Source organism: Excalfactoria chinensis, chromosome 5, assembly GCF_039878825.1.
Source record: "Excalfactoria chinensis isolate bCotChi1 chromosome 5, bCotChi1.hap2, whole genome shotgun sequence".
In the NCBI taxonomy this organism is placed as follows: Eukaryota; Metazoa; Chordata; class Aves; order Galliformes; family Phasianidae; genus Excalfactoria; species Excalfactoria chinensis.
In genome coordinates this window covers 31929287-31942215 of record NC_092829.1, presented here as the reverse complement: position 1 = coordinate 31942215, position 12929 = coordinate 31929287, and the positions used below count along the sequence as shown (strand labels likewise).

The window sequence follows — 12929 nt, the reverse complement described above, 5'->3', positions numbered from 1 at the left end:
CACGTCACTCTGAAGGCCTCAAATCTTTACAAAGTCCATGTTGCAATCTGGATTGTGTGCAGAGCTGTAATTTGTGAAAGCTTGATTTCTTGCAGACCTTTGTACAAGTCAGTTTCAAACTCTACCCTTGCCTTACAGCTACGTTTAGCAGGCTGATTTACACAGCTGTTTTATAAGTAGCAAGATGAATGCTGATTCTTTTTTCCCCCCAATCACAGCTAACATCTCTCACATCTACATAGATTACTAGTAAACAGCCTTGTAGTAGAATCAGAGGTTTTGTATATTTTACTTTTAAATATAGTATTTTTTTGCTGAACTTGTATTATGAATTGACTGCTGCTGAGCACCTCCTGCCTTTTTTCTTCATGGGGGTGTGTGTAGGTGCTAGGCAGGCACTGCTGCTGGATTACGTGGATTACTGCTGTTTATTGCTTTGGTGGTTTCTCAATTTGAAGGAGTGTTGCTAGTTTAATTTCAGTGACATGGATGTAGCATTTCAAGAACTACTGGACACAGGGAATGCAGGCAGTAAGTATTGTGCCAGCTGATGAACGTCAGTTGTATTTGCTCACACATCTGTATGCTGCTTTCTGAACCAACAGCGGAATGGCTTTTCCTGTGTGTAGCATTCTGCTTTGGGGATCTTAGACTAGAAAATCTGTCCTGAAACTGTTTTCCAAAAGAGCTGGATCCCATTTTGCCTGTGGCACACAGTCGTCTTTCAGATAATGAGAAGGAGCCATCTTTGTGAATTAAAATGAAATGGCAAAGCATTGTGAGGAATTGTGCTATGTTTTTTTTTTTTTTTTTTTTTTTTTTTTTTTTCCCCTTCAAAATCTGTATATGAATCTGAGAGCTGATTACAATTAAAAGAGCTGTAAGAATATCTAATTGTGTTTTGGTAAGTGGTTAGCTCTTTTGGGTGTGGTGTTGTGACTGAATATCAGTTTTCATAAGGGGTTAGCTTTTTCTTGGGGGGGAAAATCCTGCTGTACTCAGAAAAACAATCGTGTCCTTTGAAGCATGAATTCATTGATGTAAAGCTATCAACTTCCTTCAAAGCAGAAGTTTTAAGTATTGGTGCTTACCAGGAATTCAGGATTTAATTGAATTGCTGACTGTGAGAAAGCCATGTGCAGCCTAAGCTGAATTTATAGAATTGTAATAGAAAAATGATGGAAATCTAATAATGGCTAGTAATTTCAGCAGCGATTGTTACGAATTTGCAAGTAATTCTAAATAAATTAGAAATTCCTTTGGTGCTCTCATGGCTTCTGTAGAGCAAATCTTTAACCTTTCAAGGGATGCTGGCGAAGGACAGCAGAGGGAGCCCCGGGTGATGGGGCGTGCAGTGATGAGAATCACTTTTAATATTTGCAGCATAGTGGTGTGTTGGCTGCTGGCATGGAAACTTTCTGTGAGTACTTTCAGGGAGGTGGGAGAGGGGGTGGTTATAACTGTGACTTGCCTGCTGAGTTTTTGATTTTGGTTTGTACGGAAGTGAAGAGGATGATTGTCCATAACAGGGCTTCTCTGAATATAACTGTGCTGTTGTCTTTCACTTGCTGGATTGATACCATTTCAGTTTATTTATTCTAGCTAGGAATTGCTTTCTATTCTCTACTATTCTTAATGGAAAGGAAAGCAAAGCTCAGTAGTAGTAAATGTTCTTGTGCTCTGAATGTGTGTGGAGGCCCTGTACTCTGCACCTCATCGTGTGGTCGCTGAGGTGATTGGAGGCAGCAGGGCAGAGTGTGCTGCGCTGAGGCGTGAGGGTGTGTTGCAGCCTCTGCTGCCAGCACTGGGGTTCAGAAGACCTTTGTCATCACTGTGATGAACATACAGTCCCAGTCCAAATTCCTCTTTAAGCCATAATCCCAAGTATGATAGCAATGTGGGTTGATTCAGTTCAGGCAGCTTTGTAATGTGTGGGTGAAGGAAGTGAGATAACGTTGTGAGAGCTCAGCATTATTTTGCAGTGCAACTAGAGGTTACAAGTGAAGTGAGGTACTAGACCCAGTGTACCTTTCACTGTTAGAACTAGGACTTGATTTTTATACTTTGTTTTCCTCAAGTCTGGCATGAAATTTTTCTATCCAGCATTTGCCTGTAGGGTATACAGATACTTCACTATGAGTGAATGTGTTCAAAGCATAATGCTTTGATATATGTCTAAATACTAATTGATTGTGGGGGTGGGTATTTCCTGATATCTAATAATGGTTTAGAAGATTTACTCACCAATGGTCAGGAAATACCAACTCCAGATTAGACTGAGTTCAATTATCTGAAAAATGTTTTAAAGGTATTTCAATGTCCATCTAAACGTGGTATGTTGACAGGGATGTTATGTACCTAATGGCATCTTGTTTTGGTGTGTAATTTTAGAATAAGTACTGGAACGTGCATTCTGTGTGCTGCATGTTTGTTGTCTTGCTATCATTGCCTCCACCTCTTGGGAAGCAGCCCCACTATGTTGCCTAAAATCTGATGTGACTTCTGTAACTGGAAGAGTTGATTTTGTATTCTCAAGTTAAAGGATATTTGCCAACATTCCCCCTGCTGGCAAACAAATTGAAGACTATGTAAGTAGCACAGTATGTTTCAGTGCAAGTTTAAAATGTCTTTTCAGGTTGATCGGGTTCCTTCCTCTGTGCCCATGGCAGTGGTCATTGTGTGCATCCATTGGGAAGCATTTTTTCCCCCCCCCCTCAAGAGAGCTGTGAATTGTTTTATTCCTAAAAGATCTTTAGGATATAAACATTCTTCAGTTTCTGTATTGATCTGATGCTTGTATGTAGTTCTGTGCCATTGACAGAAAGTTAAAGTGTTGGTGGTATCAGAGAAGAATTTTGTTTTCTCCCCCCCTGTATCCAAATTGAAGGAGGTACTTGTTTTGCTTCTTGTACTCTTTCCTAATGTAGCTAAAATGCCTTTTAGACGTGCACTGGGTTTTCACAGAAGCTTGCAATTTTTTTTTCTTTAAGGTGGATAATCAGTCTTTTGATATGGTTAAGCAGATGCCATGATAAACTTCAGATGTCTATTTAAGAGATCTTGAAAGATAAAATACCAGGAAGTCTGAGTAATGTTTCCTTTTTGATCTCATTCATCCTGCTTAACTCCGTTTAGATAAAGATGTGCCTCCTCCTTGCAGGAAAGGGCGCAGAGATGATAAGGCCTTCTGTACCAGCCAGTAAAGTAAACTGGTCAGATGAACCAGATGTGAAGAATACAGTAGATGGTGGCTAATGAACTTAATAGCTGTGGATATAAAATCAAAGCCAACCCCCCAACATGCCCTCAACCCAACGTGCTGGTGATCACTGTGTTATTGTTACTGTATGGCTTGGCTTTTTTTGTATGTGTGCTGGGTTTGTTTTGTTTGTTTGTTTGTTTTGATATTGAGAACACTATCAAAGGGCCTGAAATTTCAGATACTCTTTATCGTGCAATGTAATGCTATTTAAAAGCACTTCCCAATTTTTATTTATGAGTATAAATCCATTAGTTACTGTTCTGCAGATAAGTACTCAGAACTTGGAACCTGTAACATGTTTTTTGTATATATATATATATATATATATATATATATATATAAAAAAAAGGAACGGTGAGAAAACTCATTGTTTGGTGCAAGACTGGAGTCTTAATCTTTACTTACATTCAATACCTCATCTTATTTTTAAAGATCCTTGCAAAAGACTGGCTTTGATACAATTGAAAGGCAAAATCAGTCGTTCATTTATACACATAAATGCCTTTATGTGAGAGGCAGTAATCCAGGGAATCGCTCTTGTCAAATATTTGCATATGCAATTGTAAAGGGACGGGGTGTTTTGCAGAAAGTATACATAGAAGAAGGGAGTGATGTGATGCGTCCTTTTTCTGTGTTTGCAGTGTGCTTGTTAGTAAGGGTGAAGCATATTTTCAGGGGATGGTAGCAGAATGTTGCTTCCTGCAGTAGGGTGAGCTGCTGCATGGCTGTCCTTGCTCTTCTGCTCTTCTTGGTGAAGCAGGCTCTTTACAGCAGAGGGTGGGTGCTCTAATCTTCAGGTAGGTATTCCAGTAGTGTTCTGGCTCTTCCAGCGTATGTGCATGTTATTATTTGTTTCTAAAACCAGCAATCTTTTGGGTTTTTGTTAGGAATCCACTCTTCTCATAATCTAACAGCTCATGGAGGTTTTGTATGTTCATACAGGGATCTACTCCTGTGCTTGCAATCCATTGTACAGGCCTTAGCATGCATCTGGTGTAATGAAATAAGTTCAAGAAAACTGAATGAAAATGCAAAGATTGACTTATACTGAGCATTCTTATGAGTTATTTTAGAGCTTATATCTGGCATTAGAACAAGTCTTTGTAAATTCTGTGGATGTTGCTGATCCTTTCCCAGAGATAATTTAGTCCAGATATTTGCTCCTACTTTATCCAGCCTTTGCAGTTTAGGGAAGCCATGGTGAAGGAATATTTGTTGGAGGTTGGGGCATGTAGACATATGACAAAAAGCACAACTGACTGTTGTAGATCAGGATTGTTGTGAGAAATTTTAGGACTTTTCCTGACTTCTGCAGTTCTAATCTCTTTTTCTGCCTTTTGACTTCTTTTCAGTATTGGTGCTTTTCTGTTTTGTTTTTTTTTTTTTTCTGGCTGTAGTCTTGTGAAGATAAATGGGACCTAACTGGTAATTGCATGCATCTGTGCTCCTATGAAGTATTGCTCTCTGCTGGAATAGGCTGAAGCTTCTTGCTGTTTGGGCTTATAGTCCTTATTGGCACACTCAGATATCCTTTCTTCTGTACAGTTGTTTTTGTAGGTGTGTGCTGAACAATAAAGTAGCTTTATCAATACAACAAAGCTGGGTATTGCAGATGAAAGGATTTTTGAATAACACTTGATTTATAGAAGTAAACATACTGTTTTGTGAGAGCTTATTTGAGAGCTCTCTCTTGCTCTGTTTCTTGCCAGTTGTTTTCAGTTTTTTTTTTAGGTTATCAGCAAACGCAGCTGGAGCTGACTAAATCTTCCTTATGACTCAAAGACAGTGGGAAATGAGGTGCTGTGGTGTAGAGAAACAGGTAGCTTGCGGTGGCCTCTTCTGCTGATGTCATGATCGTTGCATTGCAGAAGAGGTGTGGTGGCATGGATGGCACTGCATAGGTCATAGTACTCAAGAAGAGGACTGTTGTTGCCTGCTAAAATCCACTGGTTTCTGTTCTCCATCACAGAAGAACAGAGTTTACTGCAAAACTGCAAAACTGTAACATGAATATAATGTAGTATATTTTTAATGTTGTATAGGCAATATAAGTGCTACTTTTGGTGCTATGTTGTGAATGGCTGTTGCTGTAAGCTGTGCTTGTTTTTGTGGCGTGGGATGGCTGCTGCTTCTGATAGACATCCTCATGGATTACTATGATAACACTGTCTTTGAAAATGTTTGCTTGTGAATCGGGTCTCTTAGAACTGATGTAAATGCTACCATATCCTAGGTAAAGGCAAATAGCTGGTGTCTGCTTCGGTTTATGTGTATCTCGTGGTATCTTGGAGATGTGAGATAGGCTGCAGCTAGTCATAGCTGGCAGCACAGTCAGTGTAGCTATTATTTTTTGACCTGAGGTCACGTCCAGCTTGTTTAGGCTTCCCAGAACTATTTCAAGGAACCTGACCCAGAAAGTAGACTGGGAAGGCCCTTCCTGTTGTGTGCTGCTTCTGTGCACCTAGCATGAGGGGATGTGGGCGGCGTAGGGAATGCAAAGGGAGTGTCTCAGGCTGTTCGGCACAGTGTGTCATGGCTGTTTTCGCATTTTGCTCTAGCTGTTTTTTTGCTATGAATATTGAGGATTATATTACCTGTTTTTATTTATATGTAGAGCAGCCAGCCCAGTCTGTGTGGGGAATAATCACTGAAGTTCTTAAAACAGCAGACACTTTTCACATGGTAAGTTAAGTACTACAGAAACCAATGACTGAATTTTATAGATAAAAGTGAGAGTTCATTGGAGGTTTTTCTTCTCAAATCCTGGGTGTGTTGGATTCAAATCATGAAGATATTTGTCTGCCTTTCTGACTGAACTACTTACAACCGTGTACTCTGTTCAGCTGTCTTTGACCAGTTAAGCACTGCTGATTCTCTGAACTAAGTTTGTGAATGTCTCCTTCATTCCTGAAAAACTGAATGACCTATTTTGTGGGAGTTCTAAAGTTAGATTCTGTGGAAGATTGATTGTATGTGAATTTCTAGGCACTGTGAGGAAGTTCATTCCTTATTTTAAATGGGCATCCTAGTATAGCTGAGGGGCTTGGCTTTTCATCTGAAGATGCCTCTACTGAAAATTGAATTCAGTAGAGATCATTAAATAATATTCATAATTGTATTCTTAGTGAGAATATTTAACCACTTAACTGTGTAATCAGAAAATCAGTTTCTGGGTACTGATAAACTGAAGCAGTTTGGATCTTTGAAATGTGTTAAATTAGTGCTTTGTCTTTTAACATTGTATTTAGAAGGGCAGTTTGAATGTTTGTCCAGTCAGAAAACATGGGCTTGGATTTTGAACATGACAGAATATATTCATTATACTAATCCATGGTTCTGTTCATGTTCCAAACCCCTTTCTTTGTGATATTTGCCAGTAGTTAACCTCTTTAAAACTGTTTAAGGTGCCACTTTGCAACAGCTGTGCTGGCTGTGAAGTAGCTCTACTCTTGTTTTGTCTGTATTTCTGTAGGTTTTTCTCCTCAGACCTAGGAGATAAGTGAAGTCAGTAATGTGTGCATTGGCTGCTCCCATAATCCACAGATAATCTATATTATAGGAATTCAGAAAGCTTGTTTCCTTTCTTCCCCATTCCCAAAATAATTATATGAAGGAGAATTGGAGCCAAAGGACTTGGTTCTGGATAATAAGGTTGATCAAATCTTTTTGAATGTTTGGCTTTATTAGACAGATGTGGGAGGGTGGAATTGCTTTATCTGCTCAGCAGTGGTGTTCAAATCAACTTTTATCTCACGCTGTTTGAAAACTTGTGAAGATTAAGCTCAGTTATTTTGGAAGTTGACTTGTGGATGTTCGTTTTAATGAAATGTATGGACTCAGATTGAGTGTATTATCAAGTTATTAACCTACAGTAGGATTTTTTCTTTTTTACTACAGAAACAGGGTGGGAATGAGGTGGGGCAGCTGCTGCATTTACAGCCGCTCCCTGGCACAGAAAGCATGGAATGGCTGTTTGCAGCTGATGCAGGTTTGTAGCACAAAGACAGAGCTGAGGGCAGGCTGATGGTACTCCGTAGCCTCAACAGTGTTGTTGAGCACATCCTTGTGCCTTGTCTTAAGAGGCAGCCTGATACCAGTTCATGTGGTTTTCTCTTTTCACTCCCCCCGCCCTGCACACACAAATACTATTTATGTCTAGAAAAGATGAATTCAGCAACAGGATAGCATGTGTCAGTATGCGATACATAGGTAAATTTGCCTCCAGCCCTAACCTCAGATTTCTGTCACAGCCTCATCTAGCTATTGGGCAGCTCTCTGTTGGGTTTGGAGTGTGCAGACCTAGAAATAAGCTGCTTCCCATATCTACTCCTCTTCCTTAAATTTATACTGCTCTAACCATATGTGCAGTTATCAGCTGGGACTCTTACATATGGCTCTAATCTCCTGTATCTACAGAACTAGGTGTTTATAGCAAGTTGGCTGAAGTAGATGACTGCAGTGGTGAGAAACTGAGTGCATACTGTGATTCCTCTTATGTCTATGTCAGTGAGCAACTGTAGAGTTTTGGCATGTGTTGCATTCCTGGGTGTGGCTGTAGCACAATGCAGGGTTGTCGTGGTTATCTTGGCTTTGTTACAGCAGCTCATCAAAGCTCAGAGGTTCACATTGTAGGCTCTGGAAAACTATGAAAAGCCTTTCATTCTTGACTGAAATTTTGGTGTCCTTTATCTGTAGCTCTTTTTTTTGTAAGACTTGAGAGAAGTTACATGAGTAGTAAAAAACACCTCACTGTGGTTTGTTTTCTTTTAAATCATTGTGGGTAGGAAAAAATGGTCTCGGACATAGTTGTGGTTGTTTTTCAGCTTCGAGGTTTAGAATCCTAGTCATGCTGTTTTCTCTGGTGTGGATTCAGGATTAAGGAGACTTCATTTTATGATGTTAGGATGTATAGTCTACTTTCAGTCATTGCAAATGTTGAACCTTGAGAAACGTCTGAACTGTAAATGTGTTGGCCAGCACAGAACTGAGCTGTGAGTTAAAATTGAACGCAGGACTAGATATGAGAGAGAAAATGAGGAGTGAGCACAGAAAACGGAAATCCACAGTACCTGTCAAAATGACGCATGGACTGCAGCCCCTTCTTGTAACAAGGAATTCCCAGCAGGCAGCGTGAGTGTGACTGTGCTGGAAACTGCTGTCACTTAGTAGTGCTGGCATCACTCAAACTCGAGATTTGCAAAAGCTAAGGAAGTTTGTGTTGTCATACACTGGTACTTCATGGAAATGCTTCTACGTAATCCTTGTGTGGACAGAGTTCTGAGTCAGCTCCCCATGGTCTTACTTCATGAGAGACAGACAGAGGAAGATGGAAGAAGAGAATAAGATGTTTTCCCATGTGGCCTTTTCCTTTATGGAGTTTTTTTTTGTCATAGACAGTGAGGGAACCATGAAATAGAAAACTGATTCAAATATGTAAGCTCTTTACTAGCCACAAAAAAATAAAAATTGAGTGACAACCTAGGCTGCCCTTGCAAGTTCTAACCTTACTTATTTTGCAGTTAAGGCTTCTTTCATGAAATTTATTTATGTATGGCAAAACGTTGAGTGTAAGTGACTGAAAAGCACGTTATTGCATGGATGAATGATCTTTCTGTGTAATATTTATAAGTTTGCACACTTTGCCTAATGGCTGGAAAAAAACAGTTTGACGTAACTCCAAAATGTCCTTGGTGTGAAATCTGAGTAAAGGCAGTTTGTGGCTTCCAACAGTCTTTCTGAGACATGCAATTCAAATGTCTGTAGTCACTTGCATAATTTTACTGTCATGAGACTAAATTGGCCAAAGAAACATGTAATAGATGTTTAGATCTCCTAATTTTTGCCAGCTCTCTGATGCTGCTTTTTTTTTTGAGTAGGTTTCCGTACTCTCAGTCTTGATGCTGGGAAATTATTGTGATAAAATGCTTATATTTACAAGAGAAGACTTTATATAAATGCTTTCAGCATCTGTGCAACGGAGAGCAAGGCTAATACAGATGCTGAAAGAAACCTATTTTAGGAGATGAGAAGCTCTGTACTTCATGTCTGAGCATTGCTGTCCTCCCCAGGAATAAGCGCTGCCATAAGCAGTGGTAGCTGGCTGGTGCAGTGTGCCTGGCTCTTGAAGGCTGCAGGGGAGGTGTTGCTGTGCAGATGAACTCAGGAGGTGAAGCACCCAAAGTCAGCAGCTGGATACACAGCTTGGATGCAAAATTCAGACACACAGCTGTGTCTTCAACTTTGGAGCTGTGCTCCAGCAATCAGCTCGGTTCAGCAGTAGCATACCATCCAAGTATGTATTCAAGCTGAGAAGCAACAGAATGAACATGGAGCGGAGTAGGGTGGCACTGTAATACTGCTAACTGGTTCCTGGTAGACAGCCAACCTCTGATGCAATGGAGGTTATTCTTTTAGTAGTGTGACATGTATGCAACTGTCTGTGCTAGGATACGATCTTGGAGAGAGTGTACCACATCTGCTGTAGTCATCCTTTGGTACTTTGGCCATGTATACTTTACAAGGTAGTAGTTGCTGTGAATTGGGGCCACGCTGGCATCAACAGCAGTGCAGTTTGTGTGGACCTCTTGCCATGTACACTTATGTTTTCAGGCCAAGTGGGATGTGACATCAGGGGGAGGTAAGGTGGTGGTTGTTTCCCTGGGTTTGTGGTCAGGATCAACTTGTGTCAAGCTTGCTGTTGAGAATGAATTGTGCTAGAACTTGAGAAGATCTATGGGGTTTTTTTTCTTTGTTATTTTTTTGCCAGAGTGGAGAAAGTCGACTTCTGATTCCATACCTGTGTCACTATCTGTGTGCATTCCCTGCTCCCAAGTTCACTCCTTGAGACTAGTAAGGTAAATTGTAATGTACATAGAGGAATTACGGGATAACTAAGGAATGAATAATTGCGATTCCCTGTGAAGGGAGGTGGTGTTGTCTCCCACGTAGCTGTAATACCATTCTAATTGGTGCTGTCCTTGTTACCAGTGCCCTACACGCTGCCTAACATGTGAAGGACAATTGCATGTTCTGTAAGGAACAGACTGTTTTATACGGTTTCCAGACTTAGAAAAGGAGAACAGAAGGCACTGTTGAGAATAGTGAACTATGAATAGAGTAGTTATACTAGGGTCATCTGTAAGAATAATTGAGTTTATTCAGTGCGCTGCAGAAATGAGTGGACTCTGTGACTAGTCACTGGTGGAGGTAATGCAGTTCTGACTTCTCTGCTGGTTTGAATCTGGCAGTGTGCACTTAGTCCCCATTGTGCCTGCCTGCTGCTGGATGTTGGCTGTCACATCACAGGCATTTTTAGCCTTTCCTGCTCATCCTGGTTTGTCTCCTATCAACTGCCACCCCAGGAAGCAACTGTCAGCCATGGAAGTAAGTCTTGGTGTTAAGAGCAGGCAGTGACTCTGCATCCCACCTCACAGCAGAGCGAAGCCTGTGCTGTTTCTGTTTCAAACATTTTAGTACCAGGAGTGCAATGTTACTTGCTGCTGCAGTTATTCATCCTTTGGCAGTGTGTGATATGGTGATGGTAGAACCTGAATGTTCAGGTACTCAGAGGAAGCTATCAGAGGAGATCCAGTAGCAATGAACGGTGCTGTGGGTGTGGGGAGGCAGCTGCTGGGTGCTGGCCAGGTGATATTTCTGTCTGTGCTGAGCCTGAAGCTTCATTGATCGCTCTAATGAGCATGAGGCAGAGTGAGAAGGAAGGCAGTTTTCCTGGGTGTTTCCTGTTTGGCTTTCCATGCTTCTCTGCCGAGCAATTTAGAGCTGGGAAGATGACAGCTATCTCTATGATTCAAGAGGTTGCAGCAGCCACATGATGACCAGCATGCATTACTTCTGGGCCGTGCCCTCTGTGGCACGCTGTGCCAGCAGGCTCTGTGCAGCACAGGGTGGGAGCTGTGTGTATTGCAGTAGATCACTGTAACTGTCGTATGAGATTAGATGTCTAATTTTCAGTCAGCTTTTATTCAGGTCCTTTAAGATAATCAGTAATTGCTGAAACCTGAAACATCAGACAGTTACAATGCTGATAGCTGCCCCTGGTTTACTACTTCTCCAAAGTAACAGGCTAGGCCTGACAATATACCTTTATTTAATAACATCAAGTAAGAGAGAAAAAGAACAACAAATCTACAGAAGTTTTTCACTTCACCTAGGTCTTTCTCTTTGTCCTTCTCTCAGGCAGCGTGGCATTTTAAATAAAATTGGGAGGTGTTCAGTGGCAGTCCACTAGGTGCTATTTCTGTAGATCTCTCTTGATCCTAGCTGACAGAATCTGCTTTAGGTATGTCTAACTTACTTCAGCAGGCGTTCCTTGTAATTATCTTTTCATTTGATGATGATGTGGAATAAATAGCACCTTATTCTCTTCTACTGTTGTTTTTCTTTAAGTTTGCCATCTGTCAGTAGGTCAGTGCCAAAATAAATGTGGTGATTTAGAATCCTGTAAATGGGAGAGCAGCTGACGTGTTGTGATAGCTCAGGAGCTTTGTGAACGTCCATAGCTTGGGGATTGTGGCATTGGTGGATGGATCTCAACTGCTTACATGGATACACCAGGAAACTGAAAGTGGGCAGCAGCGTTTTGAGCTGCATGTCCTTACTTTCTTCTGAACATGTGATTAACTGACTGTTAATTGCTGTTGATGAAATGTCATGTCAATACTGAGTGCTGAACTAAGAATATGGAAACATTTTTGTTAATCCCTGGATCTTGCAGACAATTTCAGCTCAGGTTGTTTATTATGTGAGAGTTAATTTGAACTGTTAGTGTCAGGAGTCACATTATGGCCTTTTCTTAAAATTGATTTGAATGCCAGTACGACATGCAAGGAAAACAAACGTGCAAAGACTTACGCTGGCTTTTAGAACATGTTTGTGTGTAGTAATTGTCTGTATCGTAGTACAAGTCCATGCTGATTTTGAGAGATAATAAAGCTTGGTTGTTAAGAAATGGATTTAATATGGGGAGCAGAAAGGTAACAGAAGAAAGCTGAAGATTCCAGTGTCTTGTGACCAGCAAGGTCGTGCAGCAGGGCTGAATCCCTTACTCTCCCAGGCTAAGCCAAAGACCTGGTTTCTATGTTAATTTACCTCAGATTTAATTCTGAGCGGAAGTTGAAATGCTGTTGCAGTGCACTTGGTAAGCAAGGCAGTTTTATTACTTTGAAGATGTTGTCTTAGGTAATGAAAGGGGATTTTATTCTCCCCCTTTCTCTACTAGAGGTTGTTATAGTGGACTAACTGGTTTAAATGTGGTCTGTAGACTGGAATTAAACTGTTGTGATGCTGGGAAGGACAAGTATTTTGACTAAATTGTTAGGTACTCATGTTGCTCCTGTTTCATGATTAATAATATTCTTTTCCTTAAAAACAAGCACAAATCCACTTCACTATCATGGAAGAGTTTTATAATTATTAATTTGATATTGTGCATAAAGATTAGAAATTATCTGGTAACGTTTGTCTACTTAGGTGATAGTGTTTTCATTTTTAAGTATGCTTAAAGTAGGTATGTATGACTTTAAACTGCTTTTTCTCTCCACTGAGGCTAAAGGGGCTCTAAATAACTATTTGGATGTGTACTCCTGGATTTAACGATGTGTCAAGCTGTCTTGATGGTTTTCAATGATTATTTAATTGTGGATCACAG

At 40.5% G+C, this 12929-nt stretch overlaps 1 protein-coding gene across 9 annotated transcripts in view; it reads left to right on the top strand.

The window, feature by feature from the left end:
• The window catches only part of NUMB (NUMB endocytic adaptor protein), a 93892-nt gene that overhangs the window by 32679 nt on the left and 48284 nt on the right, over positions 1 to 12929 (top strand). The window lies entirely within an intron of this gene.